This window comes from Trichechus manatus, unplaced genomic scaffold (genome assembly GCF_000243295.1).
Source record: "Trichechus manatus latirostris isolate Lorelei unplaced genomic scaffold, TriManLat1.0 scaffold00019, whole genome shotgun sequence".
Taxonomy (NCBI): domain Eukaryota; kingdom Metazoa; phylum Chordata; class Mammalia; order Sirenia; family Trichechidae; genus Trichechus; species Trichechus manatus.
The window spans coordinates 5,364,565-5,382,958 of record NW_004443955.1 but is presented as its reverse complement, the minus strand read 5'-3'; the positions used below and the strand labels follow the sequence as shown (position 1 = coordinate 5,382,958).

At 40.2% G+C, this 18,394-nt stretch overlaps 1 protein-coding gene across 4 annotated transcripts in view; it reads right to left on the bottom strand.

Annotated features, from left to right (window-relative positions):
- UBE3A (ubiquitin protein ligase E3A) overlaps window positions 1-17,759 on the bottom strand; it is a 134,912-nt gene extending 117,153 nt beyond the window's left edge. For all 4 annotated transcript variants that reach the window (XM_004372624.3, XM_023727849.1, XM_023727845.1 and 1 more), the window contains exon 1: window positions 17,179-17,759. The gene's annotated coding sequence lies outside the window, so the exon portion shown is untranslated. The remainder of the gene's footprint in view (window positions 1-17,178) is intronic.
- Between the last annotated feature and the right edge of the window lie 635 nt (window positions 17,760-18,394).

The window sequence follows — 18,394 nt, the reverse complement described above, 5'->3', positions numbered from 1 at the left end:
CAAAGACACAAGGGGAAGATTAGTCCAAAGGACTAATGGACCACAACTACCACAGCCTCCACCAGACTGAGTCCAGCACAACTAGATGGTGCCCACCTACCACTACCAAACTGCTCTGAGAGGGATCATAATAGAGGGTCCCAGACAGAGCTGGAGAAAAATGTAGAACAAAATTCTAACTCACAAAAAAGACCAGACTTACTGGTCTGACAGACTGGAGAAACCTCCAGAGTATGGCCTTCGGACACCGTTTTAACTCAATACTGAAGTCACTGCTGAAGTTCACCATTCAGTCAAAGATCAGACAGGCCCATAAACCAAAACAAGACTAAATGGGCATACCAGCCCAGGAGCAAGGACAAGAAGGCAGGAGTAAACAGGAAAGCTGGTAATGGGGAACCCAAGGTCGAGAAGGGGAGAGTGTTGACATGTCATGGGGTTGGCAACCAATGTCGCAGAACAATATGTGCATTGTTTAATGAGAAACTTGTTTGCTCTGTAAACCTTCATCTAAACTACAATTAAAAAATAAATAAATGAAAGTCATACTCTGGAAGTCTTGTTCAGAGTAAAAAAAAAAAAATAATAATAGGCAAAGGATTTGAATACACATTTCTCCAAAGACGACATACAAATACTAATAAGCATACCAAAATGTTCAACATCATTAGTCACGAGGGAAATGAAAATCAAAACGAGGAGATACTACCTCACAGGATCGCCTTTAGGATGGGTAAAATAAAAATGACATAAAATAACAATTGTTGAAAAAGATGTGAAGCAACTGGAACTCTCGTATATTGTGGGATTGTAAAATGGTACAGACTCTTTGGAAAGGATTTTGGCAGTTCCTCATAATGTTAAAGTTAGAGTTAACCTATGATGCAGCAATTTTACAAAACAAAACTTGATGTCATTGAGTTGACTCAACTCAAGGTGATTCTATGTATTACAGAGTAGAACTACTCCATAGGGTTTTCTTGGCTGTAATGTTTACTGAAGCAGACTGCCAGGCCTTTCTTTTGTGGCACTGCCGGGGAGGTTGCAAGTGCCAACCTTTAGGTTAGCAGCAAAGCATAAACTGTTTCTGCCACCCAGGGACCAGTATATACCAAGAGAACTGAAAATACATATCCATACAAAAACTTGTATATGAATGTTCATAGCAGCATTAGTCGTAAGAGTCAAATAGTGAAAACCCAAAAATATATTAAAAGATAAACGAATATACAAAATGTAGTACAATACATACAAGGTAATTTATTTTGTCATAAAAAGGAATGAAACACTGATACATGCCACAACATGGGTGAACTCTGAAAGTATTTTATAATAAGTGAAAAAAGCCAGATACATAACACATACTGCATGATTCCATTTATATGAAATGTCCAGAATAGGCAAATCCATAGAGACAGAAAGTAGATTAGTGGCTACCAGGGACTGTGGGAGCGGAAAATGGGAAATGACTGCTAATGGGTACAGCGGTTTTTGGACGGATTATGAAAATAATCTAAAATTAGATAGTGGTGATGGCTGCAGTACTCGGTGAATATACAAAAAAAGCCACTGATTTATAAACTAAAAAGAGTAAATACTATGGTATGTGAATTATATCTCTTTAAAGTTCTTATTCAAACAACAACAAAAGAAGTTGTAGAATATGACATGATTTTTTTTTTTAAACTCTAAAATGGGAAATATGCTACATGTGTCTGTACTTATATAACATGTATTTGTTTGGTATTTTCTGTCCAGGCATTTTTTCTACACTTAGCAAATTTGACAATTTTTTTTAATTGCTTTGGAATTCACTTTTTTTCTTCTCAGTATATCTGCATTTGATCATTCTCAAAAATAATTCTACACACCAATTGACGGTTGGACTCCCAGACTTCAATGCTTTAAATAAAACTACTGTCTCAGTTATCTTGTGCTACTTTTAAAAGAAATACTACAAGTAGGTGGCTTTAAAAAACAAATTTATTTTCACTCAAATTAGGAAGCTAGTAGGCTGAATTCAGGGCACTAGCTCAAGGGGAAGGCTCTGTTCTCTCTGCTGTCTCTAGGGGAAGATCCTTGTCTCTTTTCATCTTCTGTTCCTCAGTTCCCTGATATTCTTCACATGGCATGGCATCTCTCTTCCCTGATCTCGGCTTGCGTGTTTGCTTAATCTGCTCTTTTATATCTCAAAAGAGACTGACTTAAGACACACCCTACACTAACACTGTCTGATTAATATAACAAAGAAAACCATTCCCAAATGGAATTATAATCACAGATATATAGGTTTGGATTTACAACACATATTTTGGGGGGACACAATTCAACCCGCAACATTCTACCCCTCAAAAGTCATCTTTTCCACATGCAAAACACATTCACCCCCATCACATCATTCCCGAAAGTCTTAAATCAACTCCAAGTCCAAAACCTCATTTCTGAATCATGTAAAAATCAAACATAGGTGAGACTTTAGACGTATTCCATCCCGGGGTGAAATTCCTCTTCAACTGTGTACCTGTGAAATCTAGAATACAAGCTATCTGCTTCCCAGATACAATGGTGGAAAAGGCACAAGGTACACATTTCTACTACAAATGGAAGGAACTGGAGGGAAAGAAGGGATAAAGGCACCAAGCAAGTCCAAAACCCAGAACAAATTACACTAGCTCTCAAGGCTTAAAGATAATCCTCGGTTGTCTGGGACCATCTGGGCAATGGCCCTGCCCTCCAGACTCTGGGGATGGCCATGCTCTCTGAATCCTGGGTGGAGGCCCCTCAGTTCTGGGCTTCAGCCCCACCTTACAGGCTCACTGGAATGGCAGCTCCACTCCATCGGCTATGGGCAGCCCTATTCTCCTGACTCTTGGGCATGGCAGCCCCACCTCCTCAGCTTTGGGCAGTGGCCTCATCTTCCTGGCTCACCTAAATGGCAGCCCCACACTCCAGAGCCCCATTGGTGGAAATCTGACTGAAACCTAGGAGGCCGTAGCTCCACTCTTTGAAACCCAGGGGGGAATGGCTCCACCCTTTGAAAGCTAACAGCCTGTGGCTTCACACTTTGAAAGCTAGGCAGCCCTGCTTCCCGTAATCCTTCCAACAGTTCTGCTCATCTTCGAACTACTCCAGGGACGGTCTTTTTCTTTTCCTGGAAGACAGCAGTTATAATTCCTTTGGCCCGTTTCCTGGTAGAATTCCAAGGGGCAGACAGCTTCCATTCCTTTTGTCCTGTTTCTGTCCCTTTGAGTCTAAGCTGATGGGTTTTCTGCAGTGGTAGTTGGTTAGATCCATCAGTCACAGGCTTAATCTCTTTAACAAAAGATTGTGTTAACAGGTCCTTGGTGAACATTCTAGGACACATGTCCTTAGTTTGTACAACAGAATTTTCCAAATCTTTATTAAGTTCTGTTTTCATTTTGTAGAGTTCATTTTTAAGTCAATCTCTTTCCTCTTGCATTTTACTATAAATAGCAAGGAGAAACCACACAGCCCCTTTAATACCTTTCTTAGAAATCTCAGCCAGATATCCAAGTTCATCACTAAGAAGTTCTACCTTCCACCAAACATCTGAACATGATTCAGACAAGTTCTCTGCCACTCCATAAAAAGCTGTGCCCTTCCACCACGGTACAATCCAAGTTCAGTGTTTCCTTTTAAAGCCTACCAGAAATACATTAAACATCCACATGTCTAGCAAAATTCTGTTGACGGCACCATATGTACTCTTTAAGACGAAAGAGACTTACTTTATGGGTGTCCTCACTTCCTTCTGAGCCTTCAACAGAATTGTCTTTGACATCCATAATTCTACCAACAGTTTCTTTAAGGCAATCCAGGCTTTTACAATTAGGCACCTTAAAACTCTTCCAGCCTCCACCCATTACCCAATTCCGAGAATCACTCTGACATTTTAGGTATTTCGTAGAGCAGCACTCCACTCTACGGTACCAAATTCTGCATTATTTATCTAGTGCTGCTATAACAGAAATACCACAAGTGAGTGGCTTTAACAAACAAAGTTTCTTTCTGACAGATTAGGAGGCTATAAATCTGAATTCAAGGCACGGGCTCTAGGGGAAGGCTTTCTCTGTTAACTCTGGGGGAACGACCTTGTCTCTTTTCATCTTCTGTTCCTCAGTTCCTTGATGATCTTCATGTGGCATGGCATCTATCTTCCCCCATTCTCTGCTTGCTTACTTAATCTATTCATTTATATCTCAAAAGAAATTGATTTAAGACACACTCTACACTAATACTGCCTCATTAACATGATAGAGAAAACTCATACTCCCAAATGAGATTATAACCACAAGTAAAGAGGTTAGGATTTACAACACATATTCTCGCGAAGTACAATTCAACCCTTAACAGCTACTATAAATAAAACAATGTAGGACTAGTATTATAACAAAAAAAGACAACTAGATTAATGAAAAAGAAAAGAGAGCATACAATCAAACCCAAAGATATGTGCAAACTTAGTCTATGATACAACAGACAATTTAAAAAAATATTATGGTGAACAAATTCAATACTTAAAATGCTGAAACAACTAAGCTTTTCAAATGAGAAAAATTTTTGATTACTAACTCACTCCAGATGGACCTAGATGCAATGAAACAAACAAAAAACAGCCACAACAACAAAATCCTCAACTATTAGCAGGTAATATATAATAAAGGGATTTCTTAAACAAACCTAAAAGTACAAATCATAAAGGAAAAGATGATTTTGACATCAAAAACTGAGATTCTATACCACAAAGAACAAACCACAATGGGTAATATGCAAGATTTTATAGTTCTTTCTTATGCTGATAATTTTCCTCAGCTGGACTATAAAGAAAGAAGGTTGAATGAGATTGCATCAAAGGTATAACAGTGTCTTATACTATTTCTAAAACTTTTTTTAGTTTATAAAGAATTTAAAATGTTCAAATAATAAAATCCACATTCGCCCACCACTCAGAATTAGTAATCAAGGAAATGCAAATTAAAATGAGACATCATTTCTCAACTATCAGATTCATGGACATTTTAAAATACAACAATTGCCAAGTATGGGCAAGGACGTTGGAAACAGAAATGCTCTTATACTACTGATAAAGTATACATGGACATAACTATTTTGGAGAACAATTTAGCAATAGATACTAAAGTTCCCCAACAATTCCGCTTCTATGGATCTTCCCAAAGGTAACACCTGCATAAAGAAACATGTTTAAAAATGATCACTGCAGCATTAAGGAAACAACTCAAAATATCCTCAATAGTGGGATAAATACATTTTACATATGCATGCAATACAGTACCAAACAGCAGTTAAAATGAATAAAACTAGATCTACATACATCAACATATAAATCTCAAAAACTTTATATTGAGGAAAACAAGAAAAAAGTTGGTGAAAAGCATGTACAATGTAATACTATTTCTTTAAAACATCAAACAGAAAAACTGACACCATATATCAGTTATGGGTAGAAACAAACCAAACCCGATACTGTTGTGTCGATTCTAACCCATAGTGCCCCTACAGGACAGAGTAGAACTACCCCACAGGGTTTCCAAGGAGTGGGTGGTGGATTCACACTGATGATCTCTGGGTTAGCAGCCAAGCTCTTAACCACTGTACCACCAGGGCTCTATCATTTATAGATACATGTACACATGTATAATAATAACCACTTGCCATCCAGTAGACTCTGACTCACAGTGAACCCAAATATGTGAGAGTGGAACTGTGCTCCATTGGGTTTTAACAGCTGATGTTACAGAAGTAGACTGCCAGGCCTTTCTTCTGAGGCATCTCTGGGTAGATTTCAACCTACAATCTTTCAGTCAACCATTTGCACCACCCAGGATATAAAGCAAGGATAGATACTATATACCCAGGAATCTCAGGATAGTTGTTACCATAGGTAAGAAGAGAGGTTAATAGGACTTGGAGGGTGGAGTGGCCACAAGAGAATATGAAAATAACTACTTTTCTCCCCCACAATTATCAAAACCTGAATAACTTACACTTTGTGAGTGGTGGGTAAATGGATATTTGCTGTACTATTTTCTGTATGTTTTAAGCATTTTATAATTAGATATATATTTTTTAAAAAGAAAAAATGAGACACCAGCATATATATCCAAGCTAAAAAAGACCTTGGATATCATTTAGTGCAACCTCCGGCCTTATAAAAGAACAAAATATATCACAATAAGAATATTACATAAAAAAAATACTATAGTGTTGTTGTTATTGTTCTTAGGTGGCATCAAGGCAGATCCTCCTCATAGTGACCCGATGTACAACAGAACAAATAAACTGCCCAGTCCTGTGCCATTCTCATGATCGTTGTTATGCCTGAGCCCACTGTTGCAGCCACTGTGTCAGTCCATTTCGTCGAGGGTCTTCCTCTTTTTTGCTGACCCACCACTTTATCAAGCACGATGACCTTCTCCAGGGACTGATCCCTCCTGATAACATGTCCAAAGTATCTGAGTCGTAGTCTCGCCATCCTAGCTTCTAAGGAGCATTCTGGCTATACTTCTTCCAAGTGACTCGTTCGTTCCTTTGGCAGCCCATGGTATATTCAATACTTTGTCAACACCACAACTCAAAGGTATCGATTCTTCTTCAGCTTCCTTATTCATTGTCCAGCTTTCTCATGCATATGAGGTGAATGAAAACACCACGGCTTGGGTCAGGTGCACCTTAGACCTTCAAGTGACATCTCTGCTTCTGAATACTTTAAAGAGGTCTTTTGCAGATTTGCCCAGTGCAATGCGTCTTTTGATTTCTTGATGGCTGCTTCCATGGGTGTTGATGGTGGATTCAAATAAAATGAAATCCTTGACAACTTCAATCTTTTCTCCATTTATCATGATATTGCTTATTGGTTTAGTTGTGAGGATTTTTGTTTATGTTGAAGTGTAATCCATACTGTAAGGCTGTAGACTTTGATCTGATTTCATCAGTAAGTGTCTCAGGTTCTCTTTATTTTCAGCAAACAAGGGTGTCATCTGCATAACACAGGTTGTTAATCAGTCTTCCTCCAATCCTGATGCTCTGTTCTTCTTCATATAGCCCAGCTTCTTGGACTATTTGCTCAGCATACAGATTGAATAAGTATGGTGAAAGGATACAACCCTGACACACACCTTTCCTGACTTTAAACCACTCGCTATCCCTTTGTTCTGTCTCAACCACTGCCTCTTGATCTATGTACAGGCTCCTCATGAGCACAATTAAGTGTTCTGGAATTCCTACTCTTAGCAGCCAAACTCTTAGCCACTGCGCCACCAGGGCCCTTAAAAAAAAAAAAGCCAAACCCGTTGCCATCAAGTTAATTCCGACTCATAGCAACCCTATAGGACAGAGAACTGCCCCAAAAGGTTTCCAAGGAGCACCTGGTGGATTCAAATTGCCAACCTTTTGGTTAGCAGCCGTAGCTCTTAACCACTACACCACCACGGTTTCCCCAAGGCAGTTAGGGAGATGCAAATCAAAACCACACTGAGATACAACTTCATCCCCACAAGAATGGCTGTGATCAAAAAAATGATAAAAACATGTTGGTGAGGATGTGGAGAGACTGGAATACTCATGTGTTGCTAGTGGGAATGTATAATGATATAGTTGCTGTGGAAAACAGTATGGCAGTTTCTCAAAAAGTTAAACATAGAATTATCATATGAACCAGCAATTCTTTTCCTATATACCCAAAAGACTTGAAAGCAGGAACTCAAACAGAAACTTGTACACCAGTGTTCATTGCAGCACTGTTCACAATAACCAAAAGATGGAAACAACCTAAGTATTCATCGACAGATGAATGGATAAACAAAACGTAGACCACATATAGTGGAATATTACTCAATCATAAAAATCATGATACCGTGACAACTTTGATGAATATTTACAACATTATGCTGAGTCGAAGTCAGTCATATAAAGATAAATACTGTTATTCCACTTACATAAAACAGGCAAATGTATATACCACTGCCACATCTTTATCCCACGGAGCAGCTGGTAGGTTCAAACTGCTAACCTTTCGGTTAGTAGCCAAGCACTTAACCACTGCGCCAAGGCTCCTAGTAAGACTGCAATACCTTACTTTTTTCACTTTGAAGATACTTCGAAATACAGTACTGTGCTCAATAATATATAACAGAACTTGAAATACAGAAAACTAGCTTTACATGCAGAAGTCTAAAATAAGCTCAGTTCTTCTAACACATGTTAAACTGTTCTTATTTCAACACTACAGCCAACTTTTAGGGAGCACTTCTGTTCCATCAAGCAGAATGTCACCCGACTTTATACATAAAGTGTGATATTTTATGTCATCAATGTCAGTGAACAATTTGTGTAATAATTGTTAAATGGGAACCTTGTTTTGTGTAAACTTTCACCAAAAACACAATATTAAAAAAAAAAAAAAAAGACCCTTATTTTTAAAATTTATTGTGGTAAAATAGATGTAACAGAAAGTTTCCAATTTTAAGGAAAGCTGGTAATAGGGAACCCAAGGTCAAGAAGGGGAAAGCATTAACATGTTGTGGAGTTGGCAACCCATGTCACAAAACAGTATGTGTACTAATTGTTTAATGAGAAGCTAGTGTGTTCCGTAAGCTGTCATCTAAAGTACAATAAAAAACAGTATATATATAGGTTTACATTTTAACCCTTTTTAAGTGTACAATTCAGTGAAATTATGTTTCCCATGTTGTGGTACCATTACCATTATCCATCTTCAAAAGTTTTACATCACCCCAAACAAACTCATTACCCCTTTAGCAATAACTCCCTTTCCTTCTTTGCCTCAGACCCTGGTAACCACTAATAAACTCTGGTCTTTTATGTATTCACCTAATCTAGACATTTCATATTAAGTGGTATATCTTATGCTCGGTTCTCTAAAGAAGTAAAACCAGTGAAGTGTATACACACACACAGAGGGAGAGAGAGAGAGAGAGTTATGGCTTACGCAGTTGTAGAGGCTGGCAAGTCCCAAGTCCATGGGTCAGGCGTCAGGTTGGAGGCTTCTCCTGTCTCACATAGTGGTACAGGCTGACAAACCCAAGATTGGCAGGTAAGCTGCTAGCTCAAGTCCCAAGAACTGGAGGTCAGATGATGATGAGGTGGAGGCAGGATCCAGAGCGATCAAAAGCAAGCAAGCTTTACCAGAAAGTCCATATATATTGGATGCAGGCCCACCCTCAAGGAAACTCCCTTTCAACTGATTGGCTGCTCACAGCAGAGCTCATCATGGAGGTGATTACATCATTACATAACTGCCAGACTACATCATAACTGCCAAACCACTGAGAATAGTGGTCCAGCCAAGTTGGACACAATCTTAACCATCACATGGGGTCATACGTTTGTCCTTTTGTTTTTATTTTACTCAGCATAATGTTTTCACAGCCGTCCATGTTGTAATACATATCAGAACTTCATTTCTCTTTATGGCTGAATAATATTCTATTGTATGTATACCATGTTTTGTTTATCCATTCATCTGGTGATGCACTCTTGAGTTGTTTTGACCATTTGACTCTTGTGAATAATCAGAGTCACTACTTTCTAGTGTTTTAGGTATATGCCTAGGAAGAGAATTGCTGTATGGTAATTCTATGGTTAATTTTTTAAGGAAATATCAAACTGTTTTCATAGTGAGTATACCATTTTACACTTCCAATAGCAATGCATGAGCGTTCCAATTTCTTTTACCCTCACCAACACTTGTTAGTTTCACTTTTTCTGGTAAAAGACATCCTAGTGGGTGTGAGGTTATTTCACTGTGCTTTTGATTGGTATTTCCCTAAGGACTAATGATGTTGAGCATCTTTTCATGTGCTTATTGGCTATTTGTGAATTTTCTTTGGAGAAATGTCTATTCAAATCCCTTGCCCACATTTTTTTGTTGTTGTTGTTGTTGTTGCATTATAGTTCTTTATATATTCTGGATAATAGACCCTTATCAGATATATGGTTCCCAAATATTTTCTTCCCTTCTGTAGGCTGTCTCTTCATTTCTTGACAAAGTCCTTTGATACAGAAATTTTCATTTTGATGAAGTCCAATTTATCTATTTTTCTTTTGTTTCTCATGCTTTTGGTACAATATCTAAGAATCCAAGTGTGACCATATTTTAAACTTGTATCTACTTAATTTCCTATTTTTCTCTTGTCCAACCTTTAAACATATTACAGAGGTAGCAAAGTTTCTAAAAACTTGAATGTGAATGAAGCAGCTTAAGTGAAACTTTTCATGTGTTAGGTAATCTGCATTTGGATTATCTTAAACAGTGTATGTTCTATCACCAATATGGAATATGACACACTCTCAGCTCATTTCAGAAAACCAGAAGAGGAAAAGGTTACTCAATTCATTTTTATATGAAATAGGGTTTATCAATTAGTATACATGTCAGATACAATATATGCTCAAATGACTTATATTTATATTTTTAATTCACAAAAGAAAAACTTAAAATATCTGGCAAGAGTAAATATTTAATATCCTTATTTATCCTGGGTGGCACAAATGGTTAAGTGCTTGGTTACTAACTGAAAGGCTGGCAGTTCGATCCCACCCAGAGACATCTCAGAAGAAAGGCCTCGCAAACTACTCCCAAAAGGTCACAGACATGAAAACTCTATGGAGCACAGTTCTACTCTGTACATATGGGGTCACCATGAGTCAGAATCGGCTTGACAGCAGCTGGTTGGGTTTTTGTTTTTTGTAAGGTTATCAATATTGACGTGCACATGCACGATAAATAAAACTCCTAAGAAAAAAGTACTACGATGATTAATAAACTGGAAATATTTATCTCCCTATGACCCAGTAGCTGTATGTAGAAAACAGTTGGGCATTTTATCCTTTCCCTTCCAAAAACAGCATTATGTTTTATATCTGATAAAAGAGAGAAAATGTATTTGTTGGCAGTGTGAAGAAAAAATTCCTGCAGTGCTATCTTCAGTTTTAAAGGTATCTGAGGAAAAAATAAAAAATATCCATTTTAAAGGCAATAAAAAGGGAAAGTCAATGACAAAAAATGTGACGTTTGTCCATGCTGGATGGTATATGCAATGTTACATTATTCTGCATACTTTCCTACATGTTTGAGGGGAAAATATTAGGACTTATCTGCATCACAAAGAATATAAAATAAACGAGTTAAGATGGTGGCTACAGTCCACAAGGGCAATTCTAAGACAACCTTCTCACAGTCAAGAAGGTTGCTAAGACAGAAGTCTTTTAAAAGCTTGAAATTGGTTAAGTCACTCCTTCTTGATAAAATGTGACAGCAGTCATTAAATACAAAGGACATGAATGGAAGGAGCACAGCAGCACCTTCATTCACTCTACCTATTTAATTTGTGTATAGTACCTATTGTCTCAATTGTGAAAAGTAACACTCTGAACTGCTGAAAAGTATATACAATGGGCATATATTAAGAACAGAAAAGGGGTACAAGTCTGTAATGCCACAGTGATAAGTAAATTCACATTTTGTTTCTGTAACTTAAAGGGATCTGCTAATCCCAACTGATCTCAATGGATACAGAAAGAACAACTTCTGGAACACACTGAGCTGGTAAGGGTCAGAGCATTAGAGTCCATGCTGGCCCACTACCAGTTTCATTTAAGGACGATTTTATCCTACTTGTATAATCAGGGCTCCTACACTATCCTCCACACACTTATTTATAGCACAAGTACTGACTTTAATAGTTTTACAAAGGATTCTCTTCTATGGTCCACATGTGATCTCTTACAGGGGAGTCCTGATCAGATTTCCTAGAGTTGAACTTCAGGAATAATCTTATCCATTAAGGTTCTACGTCCCCCTAAACCTCTTTTCCTTTTAGGCCAACCTTATGATTCAGCTGCCATTTATCAAAATAACACAAGACAAGTAGAGCAAATTACAGGATGGATTTGACTCTGGATCAATAATACTGAATAATGCACCACTAACTAGTAAGCTCTATCGTTTATTTCAAATTTAGTTACCAAATTTAAAATAAATTCATATAATAAACACTTCCCAAAATAATGCCTGCAAGAAAATTTAAAATATTAATAGAGAAAAGAAATAAAATATACCAAGATTCTAATCACCTGTCTACCACTAACTGGTGTTCATGGGCAAGTCACTAACTTAGTTATAAGAATACTTTATACAGTATAAACACACTTTTCCAAAAACAATCACGTTTTAAAAGTATAATCCTCTGAAGTAGACAAAGCCAAATATCACCTTCATTTGACAGAACTGGAACAAAGGTTTAGAAAAGCTAAGTGACCTGTCATGACTACCTAGGAAACTAGAGAAAAAATGTGCTCCTTCCTCCACATCAGTGGTTCCTGGTGGCCTTTGTTCACTGAACCTGTTGAGACTCCAAAGCACTCAAAATTTTATGTATAATTTTAGACAGTTTACAATCTCAAAGCTTAAAATCAAACAGTAATGAGTTTCAGCTATACCTCATGTACAAACAGCAATACTCAAAAAGAAGAGAAACCAACAAACTTTATTTCACTCTCAGGCCTACTACTTAATAACCTTCTTTTCAACTTACTATCCATTATGATATCTACTTGTTAAAGATATGTTAGAGCAAAGCACTAGAGGTGTCATTTCTGAAATTAAATAAAATGAAATCTGGTAAAGATATTCATTGTACATTTATTAACAAGTCATTTCATTAAAAAGAGAACTTATATAACACCTTTAAGTATTTTCAAACATTATCTCATAATGAGAAAACATACAGCGTAAAAACTGTTTTGGGTCCTCAATTTTGTCTAAAATAAGTGAGCTATCATTAGGATATGGAGACCTGGTGGCACAGTGCTTAAAGTGTTCGGCTGCTAACGGAAAGGTTGGCAGTTTGAACCCACTAGCCACTCCTTGGGAGAAAGACGTAGCAATCTGCTTCTGTAAAAATCACAGCTTTGGAAGCCCTATGGGGCAGTTCTACTCTGTCCTGCAGGGTGACTATGAGTCGAAATGGACTCAAGGCAGTGGGTATGCGTGTATTAGGATATAAGTTTCTAGACAATTAACACTAATTACCATCTATTTATATTCAATGTAATTTCACTTCATTCTTTATTAGAAAGCCGCTTTCCTTGTCTCTGGTCATAAAAAGCTCGTTAGCGGCATCTTGTTGTCTTCTATAAAGGGTGTAGAAAACATCCACACATCTTCAAAAAGAAGAGCGGGTAATGACAAAGCATGTGTAACTACTTCTCTCAACAGTTGGACAGAACATGTTCCAATGCAGGCAAAGAGCCCTGAACTGGAGTCCAGAGACTTGAGTGCTGGTTCTGGCTCTGCCACCTGTGTGGCTCTAACAAAAAGATTCCAAAGCTTCTGCCTTTCACCTTCCTTATGTGTAAAATGAGGGGACCGGAGTAGTTGACCTTATAGATAATCCTACTTAGGTTTAAGACATCTATGTATCTATACCCAGATGATAGACAATCATTCCAGAAAAATATCGAAGTATTTATAAGCAACCAACAATGTAAACTTATTTTAAAATTATTTATTTCATACACACACACAAACAGCTGGAACTGAGACATGACAGAGGATCATATAAAAGGGTAAAACAACAGTAGCACTTTAAGAGGTGGGTGATGCTGAGTCCACAGAACTGCCCTAAGACTGGAAGGACATGGGGAATGAGGCTTCAATATGTGACAGTTTCATAAAAATGGTGTTATGTGGAGAAAGGCACTCAACTACAAACTTCCAAAAGATAGAGACATCTTTTATTGTCTCTTTAGACCCTGCACCTAGCTATGCACCTAGCTGAGGCTCACAGTATACATTAGGTACCTAATAAATGTTCGTTGAACTTTAAAAAATTTTTTAAAAAACCCATTGCCTTCGAGTTGATCCTGACTCATAGTAACCCTATCGGACAGAGTAGAACTGCCCCAAAGGGTTTCCGGTGGATTCGAACTGCCGACCTTTTGTTTAGCAGCCAATCTCTTAACCACTGCGCCATACTCTAACACACACTCTGGTAAACACTAGGAGTCCTTGCCCTTAAAGAGTGAGTTCACGTCTACTGAGAAGGAAAACCACCAACATGAAGGATATTATGCTAGTAGAATCCACTATATACGAGGTGCTCTGAGACCATTCAGGGAAGAAAAAAAAAAATTAGTAAAATGGCTTCTAAAGATAATACTGAGGGCCTATTTGTTAGGCATTTCATTTACTTTAGTCCTCAAGATAACCCTGAGGTAGTCACCATCCCATTTTACAAATGACAAAACTGGGGCTTACCAAAATTAATTAACTTGCCAATGGTCAGATAGCTAGGGTAAGGCCAAAATAAAAAGCAGGGCCTAATTCCAAAGTTATTCCCACTATAAATACCATAACATCTGTGATTTATATTTTATCTTTACACGGGGGGGGGGGGGGACGACGATGACTATCGAAACTGTTGTCCTGAACCATAATGAAAACAGTATCTAAGACCTTACTCAAGTTTTTTACCTGAAAAATCACTTCTGAAAGTGATTCATAAAAAAACGGAAAAATGATTTAACAGCTGCATATATGTTTAATGCAATGTTTATGACAAGTCTAAACAAAAGCGTGCAACATAATTGGACAACATAAGCAGTAATGATTTAAGAAAAAGACATTTTAAAACATCATTTCAAGTGCTTGGGTTGAAAAATTTAGATATGACTCATAGTTCTGGATCATTCCACTGCGTGCAATATTGAGAGAAGCAGACATTTTTTGTAGGGGAAGATAGCTGAGGGTGCGGGGGGACTCAAACGAACTAAAGTTTAAGAAACACAACTATTAAAGTGTTATATATCAAAGACACTGTAGGTAGCCAATAAATCTTGCTGAGTGCACTGAACAAGTGGGATGAAAACTGTTTTCCTCACACCTGACTAGTAAGTAACCCTACTTGAGAAATTATTTTTTTAGCTATGAAAAAAAAAGTTTAGAATTTAGAAGAGAAAATAAAAGCAGCTAACAAAACCACTAAAGGGAATCAAAACACTGTATTTTCTCTGTATATAAAGGTAAACTCTTCGGGAAAGAGGCAAGGTCCAGACGATAGTGTACATACTACTTAACATACTGACAGTTAATAATGACACAATAAGACTACCATAGTTTGCATTTTAATTTTGTAAAGTCATTATTTCTTCTTTTTGTTTTTCAGTAATGCTTATTAGTGTTTTTAAAAGTTTTTTGTCACCCTTAGGCCCTGTCAGCAGCATCACTAATACTGCATTTATTTCATTAAAAATATGATAAGCAGCTTAGACTTAAAACCAAAACGAAACCCACTGCCATCGAGTCAATTCCAGCTCATAGCAACCCTACAGGACAGAAAATAACTGCCCCATAGGATTTCCAAGGAAAGGCTGGTGGATTCGAACTAATCTTTAATTCCAAAGCTATTTCCATTATACATACTATGACAAAACTTTATTTTTATTTCTCCTAAATTCTAAACTTTTTCATGACTTAAAAAATAATTTAAGTCAGAGGTGTGAGGAAAACAGTTCTCATCCCACTTGTCCAGTCCACTCAACAACATTTATTGGGTACCTACAGTGTCTTAAACATTTTAATAGCTCTATTTCTTAAACTTTAGGTTATTTCTATTTCAAGCCCCACCTACTCCCCCCTCCCCCCAATCTGCTGGTTCTCTCAATATAGCAGGAAGTGGAATGATCCAAAACTATGGGTCATATCCATATTCTGAGAATAACTTTGGATCGTAAACACCATATGCTAATGAGTAGGAATCCCTCGAAGGCAATGGGTTTGGTTGTTTGGTTTTTATTAGTTGTGGCACAGTGGTTAAGAGCTACAAGAGGTGTTAACCAAAAGGTCGGCAGTTCGAGTCCACCACTCTTTGGAAACCATATGGCACGGTTCTACTCAGTCCTATAAAGTCGCTATGAGTCCGAATAGACTAGACGGCAAGCGGGTTTGGTTTTTTGGTATGAGTTGGCATCAACTCGAGGGCGAGTTTTGAGTTGAGCCAATTAATATACATAATTACAAACAGATTCTGTACTGTTTCTATTTTAGCACACCTATAAGTTTTAAAAAATTCAGAGACTGAAATTATCTTTCTAGGATTCTAAGCTTAACCAAAGCGTCTGTATTAAACTTATTCTTAAAAGCTATATGAACTAAACCAAAGGAGCCCTGGTGGCACAGTGGTTAAGCGCTCAACTGCTAACCCAAATGTCAGCAGTTCGAACCCACCACCCACTCGGCGGGAAAAAGATGTGGCAGTCAGATTCCGTAAAAATTACAGCCTCAGAAATGCTATGAGACAGCTCTACTCTGTCCCATAGAGTCGCTATGAGTCGGCATCGACTTGATGGCAACGGGTTTGGTTTTTGTTTTATGGACTAAACCACTTGGAACATTCACTTTTGGCTTTACCAACAAAAACTTCCACACCAAGACGAGGAAAGTTTCCTTTGCATTCTCTCAACTGAGAAAGGGAAAGAAAGAAAGAAAAAAAAAAAAAGGCCAACTGATTAACTGCTTGCAGACCCGCATTTAACAGAGACCCTGGCAACCCTACTAACTCACGTTCACCTTTAGAATCCCGGTGACTAGTAACACATGGGTAGTCAGTGAACACAACCCCTGTGCTTGACACATCACTTCTTCCACTCGCCCTCCCCACTAAGCCAACCCCAAAACCCCAACTCACCAAACACATGCCTAAATATCTCTTAACTAAGAGAACCAAAAACCTCGAAAACATAGAGAACGGGCCCCCTATGAGAGAAAAATCAAGACTTTCCCAGTCCTGCGCCTTGGCCTGGCCAGTTCCGTTCCAAGAAGGGCCAACTCGGCGACCCTGTACGCCCCGCCCCGGGCCTGCTCCCTTCCCCTCCAGCAAGAAAACCCTCCCGCCGGCGCTCAGCCAGAACTGACAGTTACGGCGGCAGCAGGCGCTGCCACCAGGGGCCTACTTCTGGCACCATCCCCTCCAAACCACGCACCCCCAAACACTCGCCCCGGGGGGAAGGGCCTGAACCTCGTCGGAAGCAGCCCGAGAAGGGAGCCAAGGGGATGAGGGGCCGCGGCTCCGCTCCGCCCGCCGTCCCTACAGTAGGCCCCTCGTTGGAGACACTGACCTGCCGTCGCCCCCGCGCCTAGGTCGCGGCCCTCGCAGCGGTCGTGGTCGCCCTCGCCCGCCGCCTCGGCCCGCCACGGCCTCGTTCCCCTTCGCTGCCGCCACCGCCGGGGCTCATGCGGCACCCGCGCTTCCTTCTCCAGAGACCGAGGCCGGTCAGGCGGCGCAGGGGTCGCCGAGGACCCCGCGCTCGTCTCCAGCCGCCGCTCCGCTGCTGCCTGACCAAACCCGGCTGCAGAGCCCGCCTGGCCGGAGCTAGGCCGCGAGCGACTCCGAGCGGGGCCCCGAGGAGGTGCCGAGAGAGGTGCCGCCGCCCGCGGCTAAGAGCGCGGGTCGACAGAGATGAAACGTAGGTTGGCGGCGGGGGCGGGTGGCAAGCGCCCGGGCCGGCGGCTGGCTACGCGGCGGCGGAGTGCGCGAGCGAGCGGAGGGAGGGGTGTCAGGAGCCTGGCGAGGGGGAAAGGGCCCTGTCGTCTCCCGTAGTCACCCCGAGCCTAGCGCCACCATCTTGGGAGAAACGCGGATCTCGCGGCTGCGGCGCAAGCTGGGAGGACTAGCTGGGCGGGCCAAGTATCCCGGCAGGCAGCGCGCGCCGCCTGGCCGCGCTAGGGCTCCCCGCCCTTCCTGGCCGTACCCACCCCCCTACCGCTTGCCGTCTCCTCTGGCGCAGGGGCCGTTGGGAAGGGGAGGTGGCCTGCTCCACTGCGTCCCATCAGTTTCCGCCGCCATCTTGAGACTGGCTAGGGTGGAATCGGTCCGTTTCAGCACTCCGTTTGCGGCCGGGTAGAGAAGAGGATACGCTCCGGAAACCGTCTCGAGTCCCTGTGACAGTGTACAGCCTCTGGTGTACTCAGCCTGGGAACGTGCCAGGACTTGAAGCCCTGACTTTTTTAGGGAACGAGTCGGCTCCAAAGGGCAACTGTAAGCGGCATGGATAGTCCCCAGTTCCGAGGCAAGAGAAAGTGAAGCTTCCCAATACTAAGTCTCTGACCCCAACTCTTTTTCTCCCGAGCTGCGTTTGTAAACATTGCGGGGATGGCCTGAGAATGCGGGCCAGGGTTTAGGGCAACAAGGTCATCTGCTTAGTCCTCGTGCTAACCACAGAATGTGTCACTAGTTTGCAACAGATGAAAAGATAGAAAGCTCGTTTCCTGCAGTGTCGATGTTCAGTAGGTTGTAGATGAAGAAAAGTGGCTTCTTGGTTGACCCCAGTTGCT